Source organism: Meles meles, chromosome 7 (genome assembly GCF_922984935.1).
Source record: "Meles meles chromosome 7, mMelMel3.1 paternal haplotype, whole genome shotgun sequence".
Classification (NCBI taxonomy): Eukaryota; Metazoa; Chordata; class Mammalia; order Carnivora; family Mustelidae; genus Meles; species Meles meles.
In genome coordinates, this window is record NC_060072.1 from 138233498 (window position 1) to 138244028 (window position 10531).

At 49.2% G+C, this 10531-nt stretch overlaps 1 pseudogene; it reads right to left on the reverse strand.

Annotated features, from left to right (window-relative positions):
* Nucleotides 1-10095: 10095 nt before the first annotated feature.
* LOC123947780 lies at nucleotides 10096-10202 on the reverse strand (annotated as a pseudogene).
* Between the last annotated feature and the right edge of the window lie 329 nt (nucleotides 10203-10531).

Genomic DNA, 10531 nt, shown 5'->3' on the forward strand with positions numbered 1-10531 from the left:
CAGAACGCAAGTCTTTCAAAGACATAAAGTTTTATTTGATGACCATGTTCCTCCATCTCAAATGACATGAACACATCTACCTGGGGATAATCTTGAAGTGTCTTGAGTAGTGATAATAATTGCCTCTTTCAAAGATCGTTCAGAACCCTTGCTTTCCTCCTTCCCCCTCTCCACCAGGCTGCCTTGCGGTGGGGAAACAGAGAGAGCTGAGATCAAACCGGTGATCTCGTTTCCACGGTCAGTCCTTCAGGTGGAGAGATGTGTTCTTGGGGAAGTCGGGAGGTTTGACTAGAAGGAAAAGATGAACGATGGCTGTCTGTTTCCTCCATTCCCCAAAACTTCCTGTGTCTGCATGCCTCTGGGGGCTGCTTTCTGCCTCTCTGACACCACCGACCTGCCAATGAAGGGCTGCTCGCCTTCAATTTGTTCAAACACTCAGTGATTTTAATTAACCAACTGCCATTCCAAGAACTGACATCAAATACTCTTGTGATCTTTGATGGTGAAGCAGAAACCACTGGGTAGAGGAGACAGGAAATAGCCCTGCCCCCAGCTCCTGCTGCTTACCCTGCACCAGGCCAGAAACACCCCATAAACCCTTGGGCTGTCACTTATTAGAAATAATGTCATTGAAATAGAAGTTGCCATGGTACAGTGGCCTCCAGCTGAGCCCAGACTGCTGGGGAGGCGGGAGGGAAATTGCACTCAGGCTCCTTCGATGAAACGTTACCTTGACTCCCAGCATACAGATAAAGGCCAACAAAGGGAAGTTCATGGTGCTGTTATTAACAAGGAGATCGAGGTGAGCCTTCCTTTTAACTCCACTGAACAAATGCCTCAAAGACGTGGGCAAAGAAGCAAAATCAGAAGCTGAAACCAAATGACTTAATTGCTTTGCCATACACAGGAATTTTTAAAAATGAGAGTGGCAACAGGAAAGATTGCATCACTGAGACTTTAAATCCTTGGTTACTGCAAGCAAACAGAGCAACAAACCTGGATGGAAAGTCCGTCCAAGTTGAAAGAAATGTGATGTTGGCTTCATGACAAATGGTTAGAGGTAGGGGCTCCCTGGGGCAGACAGCTTCTGAATTCTTTTTGCCTGAGGTCATTTTAAAGAGAGGTACAGCTGAGCACTCTGACCCAAAGGAGATGGATTCAGATCAAACCAAGAGTGTGGTTTTGTCGTTCTGCTGTTCTGGAGGTCCTGTTACCTAATGACCTACTCTCTGGTTTGTGGGGATGAGCCTCTTCTTCCCAATGAAATTAACACACATAGCTATGCCCCCACTACCTCTCCACACAGAAGATGTAGAACTTGAAGTGGTTTGTGGCCCGTCTGGAGTGCGGAATCCTACCCGGCCCCCTCCGAGCTGCACGACCTCAAGCAAGCTAAGTTTCTGGGGGCTTCAGGTTCATCTTCTCTAAAACTGAGTGAAGAATAATGATAATAATGTCCTCTGTATTCGTTATCTATTGCCGCCTAACAAATGACCCCAAACTCAGCAGTTTAAAACCATAGACATTTACAATATTGCACGTCTTCTGAGGGTCAGGAATCTGAGAGTGGCTTAGCTAGGAAGGACTGGTTTGGGTCTCTCTGGAGGCAGGTGACAGCCAGAGCTGCACCTGAGGGCTCGACTGAGGCTGTGGGGGCTGCTTCCATGGTGGCTCCCTCCACAGGTGTGTGTGCAAGGCCTCTGTTCCCCACCTCCTGAGCGTCTCCATGGGCTGCTTGAATGACTTGACCACAAGGCAACTGACTCCCCCCAGAGGAAGCGATCCAGGAGGCAGGAGGGCGGAAACCAAAAAATTTTTTGTAGCAGAACCTTGGAGATGACATACCTTCACTTCTGCTCTGTTCCGTCGGCCATACCCACCTACCCTGAGAGTGGGAGAGGGCTCCAAGTGCACGAACGCCAGGAGGCAGTGACTACCGGGCGCCATCTTGGAGGCTGCCCACCACTCCCCCTTGAAGCACAGAGTGGAGATGGGGGAACACGCCTCTGCAGTGAGGGGCAGCTGGTTGAGGCTCAGCAGAAATGAGAGGGGACTGATAGAGAGTATCGGAACTAATAGAGAATACACACACACAACACACACACACACACACACACACACACACAGATATATTTTAAAAGGGTCAAATAAAACCAACATGCATCATTCAACAAGTATGTATGAAGTATCTCCCACACTGCTCTAGTTCCTTGGATTACATTAACACACAAAACCAAGACTGCAGGGCACCTGGGTGGCTCAGTGGGTTAAAGCCTCTGCCTTTGGCTCAGGTCATGATCTCAGGGTCCTGGGATCAAGCCCTATGTCAGGCTCCCTGCTGAGCAGGGAGCCTGCTTCCCCCTCTCTCTCTCTGCCTGCCTCTCTGCCTGCTTGTGATCTCTGTCAAATAAATAAATAAAATCTTAAAAAAAAAACAAACCCAAGATTGCGATGCCATGCTGCACACAGCTCATGTTCCAGGGGAGGGACAACAGAGCATTAAAGTACATGTAAGAGACAAGCAGGTCCCACAGCATATTATAAGAATTGAATAATTAAATTATTATATCAATAATTATATCAATAAATTGTAGAAATAATTGTATCAATAAATTATAGAAATAATTGTATTGATAAAATATAGAAATAATCATATCAATAATTAAATAATAATAATTAGAACTGCATAGCTGAAACAGCAGTAAACACAGGTTAAGTGGCATTAGGAATGCACGTGGGGGAGACGCAGACTGAAATATTAAACACGGGGTCAGGGTAGGCCTCACTGAGAAGGCAGACTTCGGATGACCTGAGGGAGGGAGCGGAGGGGGACCGGCCAAACAAACATGCAGAGAAAAGCAATCAAAGCAGAAGAAATGTCAGGAGTGGGGGCCCATCACACTTCTTAATGTGAGAGGAAGAGGCCTGGACAGGGAGGGGCTATGACTTAGGACTGAGAGTCAGAGAGATGGGACAGGGTCTTGGGGCCTTGTAAGCTATACGGGGCAACCTCCCAAACTCTGCTATGGGGACGGCCAATGAGCAAGGCCAAGCTGCTTGGTGGGAAACCCAGGCCATGGGGTCCCAGGGCCTCTCCTCCCAAGGCCGCCGCCAGCTAGTGATGGATGGGGTGCAAGAGAGCTAGGATGAAGCACTTTTCCAGGGCACACCCAGCTTTCCTGAGGCCAGATGGAGGCGTGGGGCCTGCCCCCCTGCTTTTCCTCCCATCTCGGTCTTGCCTGGGTCAGACTGGCTTCTCAGTCTGACAGCTCTCGCCGCCTCCAGTGTTCCTTCCCAATTTTCTCTCATTAGATCCTCTAGTGAATGCTTGGGTCGAATAATCCCCCCTTAGCATCCGTGTCCTGGGGACCCAGACCAGTGCACTGGGGTAAGTGGCTGGATTTTACACTACATGAAGATGGGGCAGCCGTTCACAGGGTTCTCAGCAGACACGGAACACAATCTGAGGCATTTTTAAAGGATCATTCTGGCTGCAGTTTGGGAGAGAAACCTCGGGGGAGACGGGGGTATAAGCCGGTCAGCTGGAAGGCACTACAGTGATCCAGGCCTTGCAGGGGCTGCTGTGGCTGTGGGAGCAGCAGAAAGGGAGCGATTCGTGTCTCATTCTGAGCATAGCATGAAGGCAGAGCCTGCAGGGTTTCCTGGTGGATTTGACATGAGATGTAAGGAAAAGAGGAGTCAAGGATTTTCCGCCCAAGAAACTGGACAAGGAGAGGTGCCTAGGTCTGGGGAAAGCCGCAGATAGAGCAGAACAGGGGGAAATTTGGAGACATTCAAACGAAGCTCTCAGCTAGGATTTGGATGTACAGTTGAGTCTTGAACAGCCTGGGGGTTAGGTACACCAATCCCCACTGGCAGCCAAAAATTCACATATAACTTTTGACTGCCCCGAAACAGAATAACAGCCCACTATTGATCAGAAGCCTTCCAGACAACATAAACAGCTGATAAATACATATGTTGTATGTTGGGGCACCTGGGTGGCTCAGTCAGTTAAGCATCTTCCTATGGCTTAGGTCATGATCCCAGGGCCCTGAGATCAAGTCCCACATCGGGCTCTCTGCTCAGTGGGGGATTTGCTTCTCTCTCTCCCTCTCTGTGTTCTCTTTCTCCTTCTCTCTCTTCAATAAATAAATAAAATCTTTTTCAAAAGCACATATTTTGTGTGTTACGTGTATTCTACAACTGTATTCTTACAATAAAGCAAGCCAGAGAAGAGAACGTGTTATTAAGAAAATCATAAGGCAGAGAAAACACATTTACAGCCCAGCACTGGACTGAGGGGAAACAATCCACATGTAAGGGGAGCCCTTCAAACACATTCAAACCGTGTTGCTCAAGGACCACGGTACATATGTGCCGTTCGGGGGACAGGCTGCGGCTGCGGAAGGACATCTGAACGTTGTCATGTTTGGTGGCCTCTAAAGACAAAGGACAAGATGAGCCCCCAGGGGAGTGAGGGTCAGTGAGGGTAAGGCAGGCAAGAGGTCCAGGTCACTGGGACAGGAAGCAGGGAACCCCTTCCTGGTCAGGGAGCCGAGGGAGGGTGGGGTCTGGAAGTGGCGAAGATAGCACAGGAAGGGGGAGGGAGGCAGCCACAGGGTCAAATGCCACTGAGGTCCACAAGCTGTAGACTCAGTGCTGGGCACTGCATTTAGCAAGGCAGAGGTCAGAGGTCCTCAGTGAGGAACAAGTTGGCCTCTGCCTTCCCGCTCAGAAACCACCCCTATCGCAGGTGGGCACTTCGCCATCCTCCCCGAGACCCGAGCCCTGGACATCTCAACTCCTTGGGTCCACCACACACGCCTGCCCAAGCAGCTCTGGTGTTCCAAACCCCCCTTCAGGGGGGCAGGCTCTGTGTGAGAAGCCTCTACCCCCACTAACCCCAAATTGGGGGGGCCGAGTGCTTGAACAGCAGCTGCAACACCCACGACTTGGTATGGGCCTTCCAGAAGCGGTATCTCCCAACCAAAGGAAACTGTTTCTGTGGATGCCCTTGCACGTAGAAGAGCGGGCCTTGGGTCTCAGACGCAACACAAGCGACGAAGGAAGGAGAATGCTGGGCGGAGAGTGAGGGGAGCAGAGCCCTGGTCCAGCTCTTCTGGGAACGGCTCTGAGGCTGAGCACATCTCCTCCCATCATAGTGGGAATGTCTCAGAATGCCATGCATTTCTGAGAAATTTAGCGTTAGCCTAAGAAATTCTTAAAAAGTGGATTTTCAGCAAAAAGAAAAAAGAAGGAAGGAAAGAGGAGAAGCCTCAATTTTATAGTCTTATTAGACTTATCGACTGTGTATGTTTTCTCAGACATGGTCATTGGAGCAGGGGAAGGGCAGCAGCTGATCCCAGCTCATCTGTCCCCAGAGTCTTACTCTACAGTCCTTTGTTGTCCATTTAGTGAGAGGGGGTAGTAGATACAATGATTTAGGAAAATTACATGAAAGGAAACCTTGACTTGCATCAACTTCCTTTTTCCCTCCTGGGACTTGGAAAGATCAGCCCCCAACTGTTTGCAATTTTAGACAATGTTGGCCACGGTAAATCCGTTTTCCAGGCGGAGAGTCCCTGACTAGACCATCTCCCTGGTCCCCTGCAGCTGCGAGGGTCCAGGATCCTCTGGTGACAGCCTCCTCGCCCTCCACGGGAGAGAGCCCCGGGGAGGCCAGCTGCTGAAGCCACCCCAACTACTGCAGCGTGGGGCCCTGAGGCCAGGCTGCTTCCCCGGGAGCTGAATGGCTTTAATTTATTTCGGTTAATGAATTCAATAAGGTTCCCGCGCAGGGGGACTTCCCGCAGATGGCTTATTGAAAACTACCAGCTGCGCTCCTCCGCGAACGTGATGGAAGCCGAAAGAGAGCGTAGAAGGACCACTTAGATGTTTCAGCCTCAGAATCGAAATATGTGGGAGGACACAGACATGGATGAGCATTCTTTAGAAAGTAAAGCGAGGAAGGATGAATTGGCGACTTAACTTCCCTCGCATCACGTCCCTCCTTTGTCTCCTAGCGCTCCTGGAAAGCCCGAAGCATGCAGTTACCGGATTAGCCTCTAGATGGCAGTCAAGGAAAGGAAAGAGAAAATTCTCCCATCTAATGGGGGAGACCTGCAGAAACGAATAAAGGCGAGATTCAAGCTACAAAAAAAAATTTTTTTTAATTTTAAATTTTAGGGGCACCTGGGTAGCTCAGTGGGTTAAGCCTCTGCCTTCGGCTCACGTCGTGATCTCACGGTCCTGGGATCACACCCCACATCCGGCTCTCTGCACAGCGGGGAAGCCTGCTTCCCCCCTCTCTCTCTCTGCCTGCTTCTCTGCCTACTTGTGATCTCTCTCTTTCTCTGTTGAATAAATAAATAAAGTTTAAAAAATTTTAAATTTTAAAATTAAAAAATTTTTTAAAATACGGCATCATAAAAGCAAACAGGTAAAATGCGTAGAAAAAACTAGAACAGGGCATTCTGGCTTATTATATATAACCAGTTCTTGAGGAGAAATCCCATTCAGATCTACTAGAACTCTAAAACTGGAGGAAATACAGAGCTTACTCGGGATACATTTTTGATACTTCACAGTTACATTGCCAATATTTAGGCGTCACTTTATGCAATAAGTGCCCTTCTGCTAGGTGACTCTGAAAGTCTCTCTAAACTCTACAATTCCCTGAAGATACTCCTGAAATCCATACGCAACTCAGTTTCTGCAACTTGATTTGCGTTTTCTGATGGGTTTTAATGCAGCCTTCTTGTTGATCTTTCTGCTTTGCCTAGCCATCTGTAACCCTTTGGAACTAGTATCTTTTTTTTTTTTTTAATATTTTATTTATTTGACAGAGAGAGATCACAAGTAGGTAGAGAGGCAGGCAGAGAGAGAGGAGGAAGCAGGCTCCCTGCTGAGCAGAGAGCCCGATGCAGGGCTCGATCCCAGGACCCCGGGATCATGACCTGAGCAGAAGGTAGAGGCTTTAACCCGCTGAGCCACCCAGGCGCCCCTGGAACTAGTATCTAAAAGATCTGTGGTATTTCCTTCATCCATCCCCGTATGGGAACCTGTTGGAGTCGGTCTCCTTCCTTGTTCTGTGGCTGCTCCAGACACTGTGCCCTTAAGACACAGACAGAGTCTGAGTGGACTGTGCTCATTGCGATGAGGGGTCTGTGTGCTACTGATCCTTAAATGGGGCGGCAGATGCGCAAGGATGGGCCTCAGGATGCTCAGATGCAGAGGGCGTGAGCGTCGGTTTACCGCCCAGCCCCCACCACCCACATCTACCTCCCCAGATTCCTGGAATGCAGGTGGTGACACTTGGTGGTGACAAGGCGCCAAGGCCAAATGGCTCTTGGAACCAACATCCAAAGAGAAGGAGTCAGACCTCCCATCCAAGGACAGCCAAAATCGAGGCAACCCAACTGCAATCATCGGATCTGGCAAACATAGGGCCAACTATCCAAAGGACCAACTTCCAGCTTATATGGATGAATTTCTTCCACTTAAAATTTGACTGATATGCTGTTCAAAGAGGAAAAAAAAAAGTGTGCTTGACCATCCAAAATGTTTATTATTGAAAATTCTTTTCTAAAAAAAATTAAGGCTCTTTGTCACAAAGACCTAAATTCACAGGGTTGGAACGGACTGCAGACTGCAGAAATCACCTGCTCTACTCTGAACCTCCGGGTGGAGCCATTCTTTTTTTTTTTTTTTTTTTTTTTTAGATTTTATTTATTTGACAGAGAGACAGAGATCACAAGTAGGCAGAGAGGCAGGTGTTGGGGGGTGGGCAGGCTCCCCGCTGAGCAGAGAGCCTGATGCATGCGGGGCTCAATCCCAGGACCCTGGAATCATGACCTGAGCCGAAAGCAGAGGTTTAACCCACTGAGCCCCCAGGCGCCCCCAGGCAGAGCCATTTTTAAGCCAGGCCAAAACAAACTGTCCCGTCTCCCTGTCCTTTTCACCGGGTTTCCAGGGCAGATTCGGCCGAAGTCTCCTGCTTCTTTCCCTTCACCCTTAGCACCTTCTTGTTAATGCTCAACCGTGATTTAAGACAGATGCAGATTCAAACAGCGATGTGAACGGAAGCAAGCTACCTTGCCTCTCAGATCTGTGCTTTCTGCGTTTGTGACCTGAGTATTAGAATACACACCCACTAGAGGTGTTGCAAGGCTTGTATGAAATATATGTCAGCAACTACACATGTTGCTTGGCCGTTAGCTAATCAATAAATATCTAGTTCCTTCTCTTCCTTCCTCCTGGTGGGGGAATGGCTGGGTTTTCCTAATAACTGGGGAATACCATTGAAACTTAATGGTCTGGGCGTCACCAACATGGTGTCCCTGGGCCAGTCCACGTTGCAGGGGTTTGATCCTGCGGGCTCCAAGCAGAGGGCTGTGAGATCCACCCATCCGTTAGGTCAGGTCACAGTTGCAGCATTCTGGGGATTTAAAAATAAACTTTGGGCACAGCCCTTCGCTCAGAGGATCCCAGCAGCTGCAGGGACTCTCTCAATGCACCCCGGGTGTCAGGCCTGGGTTCTTCACAGCAACCAGCTTTGAGCGAGGTCCAGATGTACGATGTTCCCCACTGGGCCCCAGGGGAAGCCCCTAGCATCCCCCGCTCACCTGAACTGTCTTTCCCTCCAGCTGCAGGCCTTTAGGGAAGCCAGTCCTCTGTCTCCCACTGCCTCTACTAGAGAGGGAAAGACCACTGGGCAGCCCGGGGCAGAGTTCCACGCTGCCCGGGGACAGTCCCAGCACAGTGCTCACTTCCCCATTCACTCTTTTCCATTCCCTTCCCCACGACAGCTGTCAAGCTTAGCAGATAACTCTGTAATGGTGGGGAGATACTTATACTGAACCACACAGGATTTGGGACATACTTATACTGAAAAAATGATATGCTCTTTATTTGAAATTCCAATTTCATCAGACCCTGTTTCATCTGGCTGCCCTAGTCCTGATGCCCCCCCCCTTCCCGCACCCCAAGTGAGAGGTGAGAGGAAAGTCAGGGAGGCCATGGAGAAGGAGAGGTGGTGGGAGAATGTGGCTCAGAGTGTGGCCAGCTGTGGGGGGCTGGCTATTCTTTGATCCCCAGGATAAAGCATGCCCCTCCCTCTGAGTGTTAGGAGTTAAGAAAATATTTAGAGTTAAGAAGATGTAAATAGGGGCACCTGGGTGGCTCAGTGGGTTAAAGCCTCTGCCTTCGGCTCAGGTCATGATCCCAGGTCCTGGGATCGAGCCCCACATTAGGCTCTCTGCTCAGCAGGGAGCCTGCTTCCCTTCCTCTCTCTCTGCCTGTTTCTCTGCCTACTTGTGATCTCTGTCTGTCGAATAAATAAATAAAATCTTTTTTAAAAAAGATTATATTTTTTTACAAAAAGATGTAAATATGTCTTTCTACACTGACGGTCATCATCCAGGGTCATCTCATCTTAAAGTGACAGAAACAGAGGGAAGCACACCGCCCTTCTGACTCCCAACATAATGCTTGCATTAAGCCTCTGGGCTCCCCGGGAACCATAACTGGTCACGGAATCAGAGTTAACAGGAGCTTAGAGGTCACCTGTGGGACCATCTCATGTTCCAGGTGGACAAGTCCAGGCCAGAGAAGCAATGAACTTTCTCTTGACCCCCAGAGCATTGTTCTCTCCAGGCTACTGTATCAGGAAGATGGCAGGAGAGGAGGTCCAGATCATAGCTATGATCTGCAGCCCCTACATTTCCTGAGAACTCAGAGTCACCCGGAGCAGTTATGGGGTGGGGTATCACCAAGAAACAGTGTACTGGGCAGTAATGTTATCCACAAATCTCGATCTCTTGAAGGTGGAACCCGGGGTTGTGAGAAGAGATGAAAGTCTTTGACTTTCAGGATTTCTCGAAGCCAAGGGTCTTGTGACCTAAAGGTGTAAGGCTTGTGTGCAATATTTATGACATGGCTTGAACACGCTCTTGTGAAATAATAGAAAATATATGTGTATATTGGCCTTTGCTACCCCCTGGCCCCCGCACTGGGTCTTAGCACAAGGCTCCTAAAACCCTAGTAATGTCCTAAGTGATAAGAATACCCAGAGCATTTTTGGTTCTACTATCTGATCTTTGACCCCGATTCCTCCCATCCAAGTACTAACCAGGCCCGACCCTGCTTAGCTTCCGAGATCAGACGAGATCGGGCGCGTTCAGGGTGGTATGGCCGTAGACCCCGATTCCTGACATAGGACTTCTAAATCCCTTGTGATTCCCTGGGTGGTAGCGGTGCCTTTTGTTCTAATGAGGTGACTCTTGATGGGCCCCTGAATGGGAGCTGCTCACCAGAAAATCCAAACCATGTTTGGAAGCTTAGAACTTTTGGCCCCACACCCCCTCCCATTTTCCAGAAAGGGGAGAGGGGCTGGAAATGAAGCTTATCATCAACCATGCCTATGTGATGAAGCCTCCATAAAATCCCCAAAGTACAGGGTTCAGAGAGCTTCTGGAAGCTGGAAGATCAATGTATCTGGCCAGTACATGGAAGCTCTCACCCTTTCCCA